Source organism: Psammomys obesus, unplaced genomic scaffold (genome assembly GCF_907164565.1).
Source record: "Psammomys obesus unplaced genomic scaffold, mPsaObe1.curated_primary_1811, whole genome shotgun sequence".
NCBI classification, from domain to species: domain Eukaryota; kingdom Metazoa; phylum Chordata; class Mammalia; order Rodentia; family Muridae; genus Psammomys; species Psammomys obesus.
In genome coordinates this window covers 14882183-14897876 of record NW_026592666.1, presented here as the reverse complement: position 1 = coordinate 14897876, position 15694 = coordinate 14882183, and positions in this window count along the sequence as shown.

Genomic DNA, 15694 nt, shown 5'->3' with positions numbered 1-15694 from the left:
CCTTAAAACACCTACTTAGACTTTCCAGTCTTTCTTGCATTTATCAATCCTGAAACATTTTTTTAGACCAAACAACATTTTTTATTTTTATAACCTAAACTCTTGAGCACTGAGAATGTAGCCCAGTAGTAGAACACTTGCCTAGTATGTCTGAGGTGCTAGGTTCAATTCCCAGCACTGCAATAAATAATTAAATCATCTTAACCTAAACTCCTATATCCTCAGACCCTACATAAGCTCTATATCTTTTTATCCAACTACTTATCATAAGACACAGGCAACTGATATAAAGCCTGTGAGCAGGGCAAACCTGTTTCCCTTTTTACACAAAAGATATAGTACCTAGTAGTTCTAACTAACTAATGAACTGTCCAATGAGCTGATAGTGGACCTACTTGTCTGCTCTTTAGCTGCCAAGCTACCATTAACTTAGCCTAGCCTTCCAGCCTAGCCATCAATGTGATCAGAGACCTGAGAAGGATAAATTATGAACTAAGTAAATGTATCAATCCATGTACCAATCAAAATGACAGAGATGACTAGTTAGTCCATCACCTAGGCAGTGTCCCTGGCTCCTGTGGTCTCCAGGCTTCCTGAGCAGAGGCAATCCAGCCATCAGGCACACAGGATGAGAAACTGCTGCTGTGGAAAGAGGAACAGGAGAAATTGACCTCACCTCACCTCACCTCAGACAATGTGACACAATGACTCTGCAGGTGTCCACAGCTTCATCCACAGTTAGGCTGGGCTCTAGGAGTAGGCCAGTTGAGGCAGTGTTGCCCAGTGGTTAGCATACCACAGTCCAGAGTCATGGTCATCTGTCATGTCCAAATCTTCTCGGAGACCTTGGGGAGCTACTGCCAGGATTTTGGGACTTTCTGTCACAATGAACTTACACATGTTAAAATGCCATATTCATCAGATCTCTGACAAGCTTGAGGACCAGCATATCTGAGTTACTCTGTCTATTTTTATCATCTGCTCTAAGCTGTATCCTATAAAATAGAATGCTATAATCTCTAATTTTGGCATATTCCTTAGATGCATGTTTTAGAACCAAATTTCAAGTAGATCCATATAGGCAAACTTCATAGTTACCTGTCGTAAAATTAACCTTAGAAAAACAGCCTAAACAAAGGGACTGGGTAAAGCTCAGTCTTTAGTGTAACTTTAAATCTGCGCTTTCTGACTAAAATAAAAACAAGACCTTTAATCAGGCACAATTTATAAAGGGGCTAACAAACCTTATGAATCTCACCATTTTCTTTAAAACTTAACAGCAAAAAAGCTTTACACACTGGGATCAAATAAGTTTGAGAACCAATTGCCTAACAGAACAGTTCAGAACAAACAGCATAGAACAATTTTAAACTGTATGAATTATTCTGTCCACATCAAACTTGTCAGCCAGATTTTTTTTTCTTTAAAAGAACATAAGAAAACATTTTGCAATGAAGAATCACCAGCCTTTTAAATGAAGTACAACATATTTTACAGTTCTTTCTCAAATAATATTTGCAGGTATAAAGAACCAAAGCAAACATCATTCATATGCTCCCTGGCTTTTATATACATACACAGACCTTTTATAACATTCCATATACCTTTAGGTTCATAGCTTCGTTCTTCTGGCTTAACCAGACACTCTTGCTTTAGACAAGCTATTCCTTTCTTTAATATCTCTTGCTCATTCTCTCTTTCTTTTCAGACAACAGAAAAACTCCCATCAAAAATTTTCTTTAATTTTCCAAAGGGTTGAGAAACTTTTCCAAGTTCGTTGTTAGACTGCCCAAGAGTTATTGCTTAAAAAAATCTGATAAAGTGTAAATGTTTTATCATCTGAAACATCTAAACAATTTTTAAAACTTGTCTTTGCAATATCAAAACAAAGTATCTTCTTCAGGAGTGAATTCATAAAGCATAACCATAATTTTAAAAGTCAAAACTAGATTTTAAGACCAAAATTTATCAGTGCAAACAACTTAATCTTTAGAACTAATACCAACTTATAATAAGACTCCCTTTTTATCATAAAAGAAAACAAAATCATTTTGACTCAGAGATTTTGCAACCTTTGTTCTTTTCCTGAGCCACACCATGTGGCAATTTACATTGTTGTTATTTAAACATATGCATTTATAGACCTTATAAACACATAGAAGAATTTGAATTTAACCTTAAAACATTCCCAATTATTTTTGATCATATCAACCATTTTAAGACCAGTTGAAAATAATTATATAATGGCCACAAATTTAAACAGACAGATAAAACTTTTTTTATTTAGACTCAGCTATAATTCTAAACATTACAGCAAGTGCAATTTTCTTCCTACATCTCTGCATGGTCTGCAAGTTGCAATTGACTTAAGCTCCCTAGGTGAGAGGAGGGAAGAGAGGAGCAAGAGGGTGTGGTGAGCTCCTACCGCTTACTTCCCTGCTGAGCTGGCAGGAGGGAGGAGTTTTTCCTCACTCTCAGCGCCACAGCAGCTCCTGTAGCAGAGCAGCCACAGTGCTGATCCCTGCCTAGCCACGTCTAAGGTCTTCCACGAAGCGAGCCGACGAGCCTTGCCTGCTCCCTTGGCTCCCTTGTGAGCTTCACTCTGGCTTACCTCCCCCACAGGTCCTGAACCTGCTTCCAGGCCGGGCTTCTCCCCTCCCCAGTGCTCCTCAGCAGCTGAGCTTGAGGCCATCGCAACAAGGGGCCGCATCAAGCCAGTGCCCTGCTGGGTGTGCATTGTTATTCCACAGCTCTGGGCTTGGAGAGACTCAAGTGTCCGAGCACCTCCCAAGCTCCAGCCCTGGGGCAGCCGGCTCCTTGCGTCTCCCCAGCCACCCCTCCTAGGCTCCCTAGGGAGGGAGAGAGAGTGCACTGCTTGGTGTCACCTGCCATGCAGCCAGTTCTAATTTTAACTGTCCTCTGTCCGAATTTTCATCAGTCCAAGTCTACAAAGAAACAGACACAGAAAAATACATACATACATGAGAAACACAGGATTCAAATTGCTGGGAGAGCAGATCTCTCTGCTCCTTCCCAGTCCAGGTTGGAGCAGAATCCCTCTGTTTCCTCCCTATTCACAGAAAGGGGCAAGCTGAGCGTGGCATTAATGACACGTCTGTCTGCCTTAATGGAACCGTTCCAGGCGAGTGGCCTCGAACCACTCAGGGAACTCGAACCCTTTCTACAGATGCTCGAGAGCCAGACCATAAGCAAAGCTTCAGGAGAGACAGAAACTCAACACTGCCACTGTTGGTATAACAGAACAAACATATAACAGACAAGAGACACAGGACAAGGACAACCAAGGTACCACTTCTGAGCTCAGATGAGTCCTCCGATAGCCAGTGTCCAGAGTTATTCTCAGTACCCCCAAATCCAGTATGAGCTCCCATAATGTTAGGCCCAGCAAGAGCCTAAATATAAGAAGGTATGAAGAGAACTCAGGAAACTAATCATACATCGATGCTCTCTCTCTCTCTCTCTCTCTCTCTCTCTCTCTCTCTCTTCATCTCTATCTAATAAACCTCTTTCATATAAAATATGTTGTATGACTAATAGTCATTATTTAATTCATCCCTAACAATGAATATACCATCTCAGGATATGAGCAAATGGTTTTCTTCAGCTGCTGCTGACGGGTTCTCTTACACATTGCTACCAGAGGGGATTTTCTGTTTTTGCTTTGTCTTCCTATATTCTGCTTTAAAAAAGATTGGAAGACTGAACAATTACACAAAGTATAGAAAACTTACGAGTGGATATGAAGGGGTTTGAGAAGTCGATAAGATATTAAAACTAGAAATGTCACTCAATTCTGTTGTTTTGGAAGGATTGCAGAGTTGGCTGTACAACTGTTTATGGGTAGAGGTTGAAGTGTGTGGGAAGCAAATATTGCCACTGATAAAGGGAGAAAAAGTGTTCAGATCTGGGAGTTTCCCTGATCTTGCCTCCCTTCACTGCTCTATGTGCAGGGTGTTCAGAGCACCTGCCTGTGACAGAGGGGAAGAACAGGAAGCCATAGAGACCAAAAGGACTCTGGAGCCAAGTGTACCACTAGAGGAATTGCCTGGGGCTACACAGGCACCATCAGCCTTTGCCCAATATATACTTGCTAATGATGGTGGTGAGGCTTATGATGAGATGACATGGCCTTTAACAGCTGGTAACAGCCTGTGGCATGGAGAGGGGCATGGTTTAGGACTCTAAGGGATATAAATCTGGGAGACACCCATATTCTATACTGATGCAAACAAAATGGGATGGCAGGTTATAAGTCAGATAAAATAAGCCAGGTGATCAAAAGCCCATATACCTCAGTTCAAAAATCAGAATTTTATGTAATCTTTATGGTATTAGTAGATTTTCCTGAATCTCTTAATATAATTGCTGACTCTCAATATATAGAATGAGTTGTTTTTAATATAGAAACTGCTGACTTTATTCTGATGATTCAGAATTAACTTTATTTATGCAATTGCAGAAGGCCCACAGAAGTAGAAACTATCCATTATTTATTACTCAGATTCGGTCTCATATGGGTTTGCCAGGTCCACTGGCACAAGCAAATGAGGAAATTGATCAATTACTAATAGGAAATGTGTTAGAAGCCTCAAAATTTCATGAAAGACGATGTTAACAGTAAAGGTTAATTTTTTTTTCTATAACTTGAGCAACAAGCCAAAGAAATAATAAAAAAATTGTCCCACATGTCCTCTGTATAACCACACTTCATTACCTGCTGGAAGTAAGCCTAGGGATGCCAAAAGAAGTGAAATATGGCAGATGGATGTGTTTCATTTTGCAGAATTTGGAAAACAAAGGTATGTACACTATATTGATACCCAGGGTTTCAATGGGCAACTGCTTTAAGTTCTGAAAAGGCTGATTGTGTAATTACACATTTATTGGAAATAATGGAAAATTTAGGGATACTTTTACAAATTAAGACTGATAATGCATCTACATAAATATCTAATGAGATGAAGCAATTCTTTGCATATTATAATATAAATCATGTGATATCATGATCATATATCACACAATTTATATCATCTTCTTTGCATATTATAAATCATGTGATATCATAATCACATATCACATGATTTATATCACATGATCTTCTTTGCATATTATAAGTCATGTGATATCATAATCACATGATATATATCACATGATATCACCATGATATGGTATGGTATACATACCTTTGTTTTCCAAATTCTGCAAAATGAAACACATCCATCTGCCATATCAAATATCCATCCTATGAGCTTAGAGCTGCTTAGAGGACAGAGCAGATGAGAAACACAGATGTGTTTCCACAGTGGAAGTACATTATAGGGACATGCTGTTAAACATAGAGGCTTTCCCAGTAGGACGACAATGCCAGGACCCTTCAGAGAGTTACCAGGATGGATGGACCGTACATGTCAGTCACACAGACTTCTGTGTGTTTCATGCTGTGATAGTTGTTGGCACAGTCTAGGGAGAAAGAACACAAGAGATGAAGTCTTACCAATGTGATACTAGGATGGAAAGATAAGGCTTCCCAGAAGCTCTCCCCCAAAGGCTATGCAAGGCTGATTAACTGTGCAAGAATATGCAAAGTGTGGAGACTTTAAGAAATGGAAGCAGCCTTAAGATCTGTCCAGCTGAGTGCATACACGAGGTAGAGGCTTGAGGCTGCCATGAGGCAGGGACACAGCAGGTTGCTCCTCCAACAGAGTCTCTAGTTAGACTCTTCAGGAAACCTATCACACCCTCACGGTGTAGCATGTGGTGGTGAGTGTGGGATCCAATGTGAATGGTCCCCTTGAAGGAGCGAGCATAGATGCACAAGAGGTGAGTAACTAGAGGGCAGAACTGGTGGCAAGAGAGGGCACAGCTGCCTTTGGAGTTACTCCAAGGCTGTGAGTTTTCCAGGCTTTGTTCTGAGTTGGGTCTGAGGACTCAAGCAATGTAACCTGTGATGGCTTTGGCATGTGTGTGGGTGCGGGGCTCTTGCAAAAGGATTTCAGGAGGCTGCCCTCTAAAGGATTCCCATTGGGCTGCTTGTAGACCTCATTTTCAACCTGGGAACCCATCTTGGGGGCAGGAGGGACAGGCAGACTGGAAACTGTATCACTAGGGAGAGAACTCTCACCTTGTGGAAAAGATCATGTTCCCTGTCAAGAAACAGGGAGTAAAGGACAATCACTACCCAGAGGGCAATCTGTGATGTTTATGCAGGTTGGGAGAGAGGCCAAGGAATTAGTGTGCCACACAGAGCTTTAGGGTACCTCTGCACCTCAGCCCTTCTCCTCTGAGGAAGACCTAGTGGAAAGCCAGCCCCTCTTGCCTGGGATTTTACCTGGACAGATCTGTACTGGGGTGGGTCCCGTGCAGAAGGGTCCCATGACCACACTGGCTCCTGGACATTTGCCCTGGCTTCCCCGAAGAGCTTTCCGAATCTCAACTAGGCTGACCCCCGAACCAGTGGCCCACAAGCCACGGAGCTGGGGCTTGTCCTCTTCAGGACTTCAAAACAGAAAGACACAGCTATGAGACTCTTGGTGACTTTGAAGCACACAGAACTTACTGTGTTGGTCCTGCAGCACCAAAGCATCCTATTGGTCTCTAAGCAATCTCTGCTGCCTTTGCCCATGCCCCACCTGCTCCTCTCCCTGCTTTATCAGCATATGTATACAGTCCACTTCTTGCTGGACACATGCAGTGAGGTTGTCACATGACTCAACCTGTGAGAAAAACACACTCATTTACAGAATGCTGCCCTTGAGGGACTTAGCCACAGGACAGCCCAGGTGAGATAGGTAGAGAAGGTGTGTGTCTGGCTAGCAGCACAGGGTGGCAGGCATGCTATGGCATCTGGCATCTCCTCTTTCTCCTGGGCCTTAGATGGCAAGGTGAAGGTATGGGGAGCAAGCTCAGTTCTCCTTAGAGAGCCAGGAAAGGTATGAGGATCTGTCAGGTGGAGGACAATGTCTGGCTGCCTGGGTTTCACAGGATTCGCCTAGTGATGGCCACAGTCTCTCCCAGATGACTAGTGTTGCAGTATGAGGTAAGTTGTTATCACCTCATTGTATTTTTGGTCTCTCAGAGGCTCGATGATTTCTTCCAGTTTATAGCCCATGACTCTCATGGTCCTGACAATGCTAGGACTTGGGGTACCTAGAAGACTATGTGAAGATGTGGTGGTGAATGGGCCACTGGCCCTGATCATGGGGTACCTCATGACTTCCTTGATGGTGGGCCTCCTGCCAGGATTGATTATCAGCAGTTTGAAGATGACGTTGAAAATATCAATGGAAACATGGTGAGGAATACTACAGTTACCTGAGGTGATCTCCTTCTTCATGCCCTCAAAAGACTTAGCTTGGAAATGGAAGTGCCCAGCCACCATGAGGAAAAGGAGCACACCTAAAAACCACATATCAATGGGGTAAGCATCGTATTCCTCCCGTGCAAAGAGTTCTGAGGCACAATAGTGCAAAGTGCTGCAGAAACTCCACAGTTTCCACCCAGGAGTGACTTTAACAGCGAAGCTAAAATTGATCAGCTTGGCATTCTCCCCGAAGTCGATGAGGATATTTGTGACTTTGATGTCTCTGTGAACAACATGATTATCATGGCAATAACTCACTGCATGTATGATCTGAGTAAATATCCTTTGAGCCTCGCTCTCCCATAAAGACCCCAGTTCCAGGATGCACTGCAGCAGCTCTCCCTCTGAGGCATGCTCCATCACCAGGTAGGTGGTCTCTTCTGTCTTGACCATGTGAAACAGCTTGATGATGTTAGGATGATTCAGAGATTTCAAAACGCTGATTTCACTGTCAATAATGGGGGTGTACTTCTTATTTCTAAGAATTTTTACAGCAACATAGGTCACTGTGGGCACATGGAAGGCCAGTTTGACCTCTGAAAAGTGTCCATGACCCAGAGTCATCATCATTTTGTAGTCAGTGCTGAAGGTGTCCTCCACAGAGTAGCAGGCCTCCATGCCCTGCTTCAAAGTCAGGCCCTCCTTCAAATGGCTAGAACCAAACTTTCAATGAGAAAGTTGACAGAGTTAAAATAAGGCCCTAGGAAAGTGTTTATACCTACACCCAAAAAGACTAGGGAAGGAAGAAAGAAGGAAGGAAGGAAGAAAGAAAGAAAGAAAGAAAGAAAGAAAGAAAGAAAGAAAGAAAGAAAGAAAGAAAGAAAGGTCAGACACATTTTGGACCACCTAAATGGGCACTTAAATGCTTAGGTAGATAACAATGAAGTTGTGTTCAAAAGCAGTGTACAGCAAAATATGACAGATTGGTTTGACAGGAATCAGCTGCAAACTGGAAGAACAAACCAAAGGATTCTAGAAACTAAGAGCCGCTGATAAGAAAGGAAAGTCATCCTCTAGCCCTGAGCTCACGTTTACTGTGAGAGAGCAGGCACTAATAAAATCAGATACAAGAGAAGTTTATAGGGCAACAGACACCCCAGAGACCCAGCGTGTCCAGGCTGGGGAGTTGGCTCATGAGTCCAGCAGGTCTGCAGAGGACCTACCTGTATTTGGTTCTCAGGACCCAGGTCAGGTGGCTCATAACTGCTCCAACCCCAGCTCTAGGAGATCCTAGAACCCTGGCCTCTGAGGGCATCCATACATGTGTGCACACACCCACACACAAGTGCGCTCACTGGTACTACACATCACTTAACGTAGTGATAATGTCTTTCTATATAACTATTAATATGAGGGCATCAGATCCTACAGGTAGTTATGATCTGCCACAGGAGTGCTAGACATCAAAGCAAGTTCCAACAGTACATGCTCCTAACTGCAGGGCCATCTCTCCAGACCACCCTACCCTCAAATAAATCTTTCTTTTAAAATGAGGGTCCTTCTTGTGAATTAGAAAATATAGACAAAATTGAGAAATTTCTATATGCAAATTCAACTTCAGAAGAAACCCAGTAAATAAATAACAAGACTGAAATACTTATGAAAAAAAGCAAAACAGCTCATGTTAATCACATGATGAGCGTGATCAAAGTGGATTATGGGTGTTCCTTTGATTGTCATAATTAAATTGCTTATATAACTCAAGTATTACATACTTAGAAAAGGCTTGGAATATGAGAAGAGGAATAAACCAAAATTTAAAAAATACAAAGATAAATATAGAGGTAAGAAAAAACAAACAAACAAAAAATCCAGAAGGGCTGGAGAGATGATTTTGCCATTAAGACCACTGTCTGTTCTTCCAGAGAACCCTGGTTCGATGCCCAACACCCACAGGGTGGCTCACAACCATCTGTAACTCAAATTTCAGGAAAACTAACTCCCTCTTCTGACCTCGATAGCAGACACCAGGCATGTGGTACACAAGACATACAGGAAGGCAAAATATTCATACCCATTAAATTAACATAACAAAATATTCTAAGTTAGAAAACAGAAGAAACTTACTATATGGTGGTCCAACTGCTTCTGAAAGTCCAAGTATAATCTGTCACGAGCACAGAAGTCCAGTTGCTCTCCAACCAACAAGAGATTCTGCTCTGTTAAGACAGGAGGCAGACTCAGCCAAAGCCTTAAGTGGATAGGTGTCACAATGGCTCCTTGTGATGTCAGAGCAAGGAATGGACCAATGATGGCTAGGCACATCCCCGTGTTTCCTCACTCTCTGTCCTCAGGGACAAGAAAGCTGGTCTTGGGCAGTGGAGCAATAGGGGCCTGAGGAAGCTGGTTACACTCAAATGTCTGTCCCCAGTGATGCCCAGGGACCCACCTCTTCCTGCTAGGCCTACTGCCCAAGGTCCACAGTTTCCCCCACAAGATACCACCTGGTTGGAACAATGTTCAAACACTTGATTCTTTGTGGGACTTTTGACACCCAAATCTTAAGGAGGACCCTTTCCATTTTAATAATAAAAGGAAGAATCATAAGAATGACAATGGGCTCTAGAGCGATGGCCCTCCCTCAATTTTGGACCCTGATAATCACTTGTTAGGAGAGGGTCACTGTTTCTCTTTCACTTGGACCCCAGCCTTTATGATCACTTTGTAATGACTTGTCATGTCTACACTGAAAGTATTCAATTTACTTTTCTTTAAACTCATGTTGATGGGTGCTAGAGGATGCTAGCTCCAACCACATCGGTAGTTGTAACAAAACACTGTTTTCCACTGCATCCCAAGGCATGGGACTAACATCTTCGGGGCTAAAAGATGACATCATTCATCACATGATCCCCATTAAGAGATATGTGACCTACCTTTAGGCTGTCAGACTACTGAAATAATTGTCCCCAAGAAACTAGAATTTCCTCAGGAGTCTCCTGTTGGGAGAAGGAAAAGCTTGAAGCCTGGGACAGACAAAAAGGAAGAACAAATTTCACACAGTTTTGACAACCTTGCAGGAGACACTGGTACTGAGACAATGATGGGTCAGTGAGGTAAGATTGCTCAGCTATGTATACCCTTGTTTACTAAAACCTAAGCCTGTATAGCCTCTATACAGGTGTGTGTGTGTGTGTGTGTGTGTGTGTGTGTGTGTGTGTGTGTGTGTATGTTCGCTGTACCTCTTTGTTCCTACTTCCACAGTGACACTGTACTTTCTACACTTGCCTCTTTAATTGAATTTTGAGATCAGGTAGCTATGGTCAGCCTGTTAGGGTAGCCAGGCTCTAATACTGCCACAGCCTGGCTTCTGACTATTTCAGAGATATGGACCAATAACTGTGGTCAGAATCACATCATTGGGTAAGAATGGAGTGGGGAAACCAATTTAAGTTTATTTTTTTTCCCAGTAGCTGAGCCATCATGATGGAATCAAATGATCACTCATGTCCACTGATGGTGAGGGTAGAATTAAGCATTGACAGGAAAGCAGGTTTTGTCAAGAGGCTATTGTTCTTTCTGTAGCCTTGACACATGCTTGCATCATCTCACTGTAAAACTTTAGCTGATTTTTATTAGAGAAAAAAATATTGGGAATATTGCCAGTATTATTAGGATATTCTAGACTTCTAGCCAATAGTGCGCCAAATGGATTCAGCATGCAGACTTTGTAGAACCACAGATGATGTCACCATTGTTTCTGCTTACCAAGCATCTCTTCCTAACAATTTCCAAAGTGCAGGGACATTCATGGCTATTAGCATGTCTCAGGAGCTAAGTGAGAAAGGGTCATTCACATATTTCGAGAAGTCATTTCAGACGTATTAGAGACTTGACAGTACATCAGCTCAACTGAGTTACATCCCAGAGGGAGGCAAGAAATGAAGGCTGCCCACTAGCATAGGAAACAGATTAAGTCATTTGACCCAGTTTCAATGAAAGTGTTCCAGAGTGCTTGCCTAGAATGCAGGATGCTATGAGTTGGATCCCCAGCACTTCATAAGCCTAGCACTCAGAAGGTGGAGGCAGAAAAGTCAGGAGGAGTTCAATCATCTTCTTTGGTGACACAACAAATTTGATACAAGAATGAGCTGCATGAGACCTTCATAAAAAAAAAAAAGGTCTGTGCTAAGATATGCAACATTAGGAGTATATGAAAAGAAGTGTAAACATATTTACAGTGTAAGCATGTCAAACATGAATGTGAATAGTGGTGAAGATGAAGCTCAGTAGATCTTCATAGTATTCATTTTCATAGTGCCAAAGCCCAACAGGCTAGTAAACAAAGTGAAGGCAGAGAGAAAGTGAGAGTGTTGACAAAGAGGTGGGCTGGCTCTATGTTCCCATTCACCTTTTCATAAAACAATTCAGGTACAAGTAACTGATCAAACACAGGCCCTGCTGTGGGAAGCTCTGTGCTTCCTGATTCATTCCAGCTTGTTTTCAGGTATGCACATATTGCTCCTTTCCTGATTCATTGCACAAGAGTGCTGTTCTTTAAACTCACCCTTTCCCATCAAGGAAAAACTACGCTATGGGCTTGGTGAACAGATTTAACCTGGGCTGAGAGATGGCTCAGAGGGAAAGAACAGTGCTTATTCTTCCAAAGGTCCTGAGTTCAATTCCCAGCAACCACATGGTGGCTCACAACCATCTATAATGAGATCTGGTGCCTTCTTCTGGTGTTCAGGTGTACATGAAAGCAGAACACTGTTTACATAATAAAATCTTTAAAAAAAAACAACAGATTTAACCTTATGAATCTGAAATGTTCTCAGAGAAGCTTGACTTGAATGTTCTAAATGGCTTCACTAGATGTCCTCACCCCCATCTGTGAGCCTCACTTTCGCAGTGGGTGAAATGGGAATTACTACCCTTAAGTAGGATGCTATGCACATAGTCATAGCTGGAGGCAAGGTTGAACAATGTTAAACCAGAGCTGCCATCCCTAACCACAGGCACCCCATTCTTTGAAACTCTTTGGTGCAGAGTTCAAAGGCATTATATTCTTTATCTTCTTTCCTTCCATCTCAACCTGTGCCCAAAGTTCAGAGCCAGTTAGACATGGTGGTTATCCCTGCAATCCCAGCATTTAAATGACTGAGGCAATAAAATTAGGAGTTTGAGGCAAGCCTAGACTACACATCAACACAAAATGACAAACAAATAACCAGAAAAGTGACTGTTCTGCCTAACATTGATTCTCTTTTATCATATTTTCTAAGATTTATTATTTTATTTGTGTAAGAGAGACTGTGCAACACCAAAGGGTATTGGATCTCCAGAGCTGGAGTTACAATGAGTGGGTAAAGGGAACTGAATCTGGTCTTCTGTAAGGAACTGATGAGCCTTCTTTCCATCCCCTTTTATGTTTATGCTGTTTAAAGACCAGGCTTCTCAACAGTGAAATAAATATTTAATCCAATCCAACTTCACCAGTGCCAAAGGGACCATGATGATTTAAGTCTCCTGGGTTCTGTGCCTCCTTGGACCTGATCTGAGGAGGCTCGAAAATGGGGATGGGGGAGTACTCTCCAGGTATCCTTATAAAAAGTAAAGGAAGACTAGGCAGACATGAGAGTCCAATTGATGGTGGAGGCAGAAGCTCAAGTAACATGGATATAGGCTGAGTTGCCAGAAGCCACCAGAAGTGGAGAGGTGAAGGACAGTGTGCCAGTATTCTCCATGGGAGCAGGATCCTGCAGACACCAGAGTCCAGCATAGTTGCACTAACTTTAGACACTTGTCTCTTGATCTGTGACTGACTTGTATGAAGCTTCTAAGGTTGGGGTACTTTATCACAGCAGTCATAATATGACCAACCACCTCTACCCTCTACCCTCTACCAGCCCAATTTTTTAAAGGAACGACCACCAAAACTACAAGTTGAACAAGCTTGGACGTCCAGGTATATGTTCAAAATAAGTGATATTTATTTTGGAGAGAGTATTTATTTTACACTGGAGAGAGTACATAGGCACAAATTGATGAGACATGCATTTAAAACAATGCATTTAGCTAAAAATGGAATCCACTGGGAGAAGAGGGTCTAGAAATCAGTCAAATAGTGAGACTGGCCAGACTTAGGACTAGAGCCCAGGAAGAGCAGCGTTAGGGCCAGTGAGGACAGACCTGAGGGATATCTGAGAAGTAACCTGATAGAACCTACTTACAGTTGAAGGCAGAAGTTGAGAAGTAATCACAAGTTTCTAATTTGTGTAGTAGAGCAGGCAGCAGTCCCATTAAATAGGACAGGACATAAAGTATTGGTTTAAGGGTAGATGGAGCAGACAAATTAATCTCTGAGTCCATGGCTGGGAATTATCCAGGTGGTAACTTCTAATGAGGTGGTTAAATAATGTGTGTGTAAACATGTACATGGAGTCAGAGCCAGACATCTTGTTTAGGATTCATCAGCGTATGCTTATCAAAGTGGTAGAATCATGATGGACTTCTACCTCAGTCCACAGGCAGGCATGAAGCCTATAAGGGACAAATCCAATGGCATATACAGCTAGCAACAGACAAACCCTACAAAGGGTACTAATGAGCAGAGGTGTAGTATCAACCTTAGAACACAGTTGAAGTGATAGCAGGGGTGCAGAAGCGGCAGAATCCCAGAGCAATTACAGGTGACAGGACAGGGTAGAAGGTACAGGTTAGCTACAGTGGAGGCACCAACACACCTGAAGCCTAGAGGTAAGCTAAGAAGAGAGACCAACAAGGCTTATCTGCACAGATGTGGGTCAAGCTAACAGTTTATTGCAAAATGAAGTTCAAGTCTCCCCTAAAAGCAATGGAGAACCTAGTGCTAATGCTGGAGCAAAGCAGCATTTTGAAAGACTTGTCTAGTTGCAACACCAGGGTGGAAGAAAACCTAGAAGCTGGGAGAGCAGTTAGAAAGTTTTGTGTGCGCGCTTAAAGTGACTGCATTGTCAGAGCATCTTCCGTGGCATGGATGAGGTGGCTCGGAGTAACAGGATAGGCAAGACCACAGTCCTCAGAAACCCAAAGTGTGGGGATCGGCAGGGGGCAGAGGAAATAACCCAGCAGGCCAAGAAGGTGCAAGCCACGGGCAGGAAACCCAGGGCAAAGTGGCATAGTGCTGCCATTAAATCTGAAGGAACTGATAAAATATCACAAGCCAGAGGTCACCTCAAAGATCCAAAGGTTTCTGTTGTATTTGGCAGTTAGGTCAGATTCAGAGAACTGGCTTGAACCTTGGTTGAACATGAAGACATCCAGTGTACAGGCAACAGGCACTGGAGACACAGAAAATGAGCAGCAGATGGCTGGGAAAAAAGGTTGGAGGGAGGCTGCTTTACACTCCATGTGGTTAAAAACAAACAAGCAAACAAACGAATCTGGCTTCTATCTGGGCCTCAAGCTTTGCAACTCCACACTGATTTTCTGGCAGGTAAAAAGAGAAGCAATGGTGCATGCTCACGCAGCCTGGTCGCAGGTGGTCCTTTGAAAGCCCCCTTTACAAGACCATTTCTTACTTTAACTGCACATAATCCAAAAACAAAGACATTAAAAAAACAAAAATAAAGGCTCTTAAATGACTGTAGAAGAGAACTTTAAGTGTGAAATTCCAAAGGCTATAGTCTTGAAATTAAAGAAACTAAATATTGAGAGCTATTCAGTGGATATTTTTTCCCCACTTGACTCAACCTGAGATTCCTTCTCTCACATATCCCTCACACACTTCATAAAACTAATTTACCTTGGTTCATATAGCTAAAACCCACCTTCAGAAGCAGATCTGAAAATCACACACTTCTTGAAACTCACAACACCTAATTTAAGACCCAGGCATTTTTAGGGTCTGTTATAGAAATTCCACTTGAGAGTGTCTGCTGCTATGTTCCAGGCTCTAGAAAACTATCTTACTGTTCGGTGGCCTTAAGACTACTCTTCACAGCTGGGGTTTGAAGTTTGGCATGTTGTCTGGTTGAGTACATGGAACTGTAATTTTCATGCAAAGAAGCTAAAACAGAGTTGGTGTTGCAGGAAAAGGGTTGCTGGGCTGTTGTTTTGTTTTGAAATGTGCCAGGGTCGCCCTCTGTACTTCAGAATAGCCAGCAGGAATTCTGCCTCAGCCTCCAGGGTGCTGGGAGTACGTGCATGCAACACCCTGTCCAGCTTCAATCCCATTTTAAAAGGGAGAGGTTTGGATCTGTTTGCCGGCAGATGCCACAAGGCGAATGAGAACCGCCGATCTGAAGGGAGGCGAGCCTGGGAGCCCATCTTGTCCACTGCGGCTCTCTCCTGGAGGAAGAAATGGAAACCAGTCACTTTCCCACAGCTCCA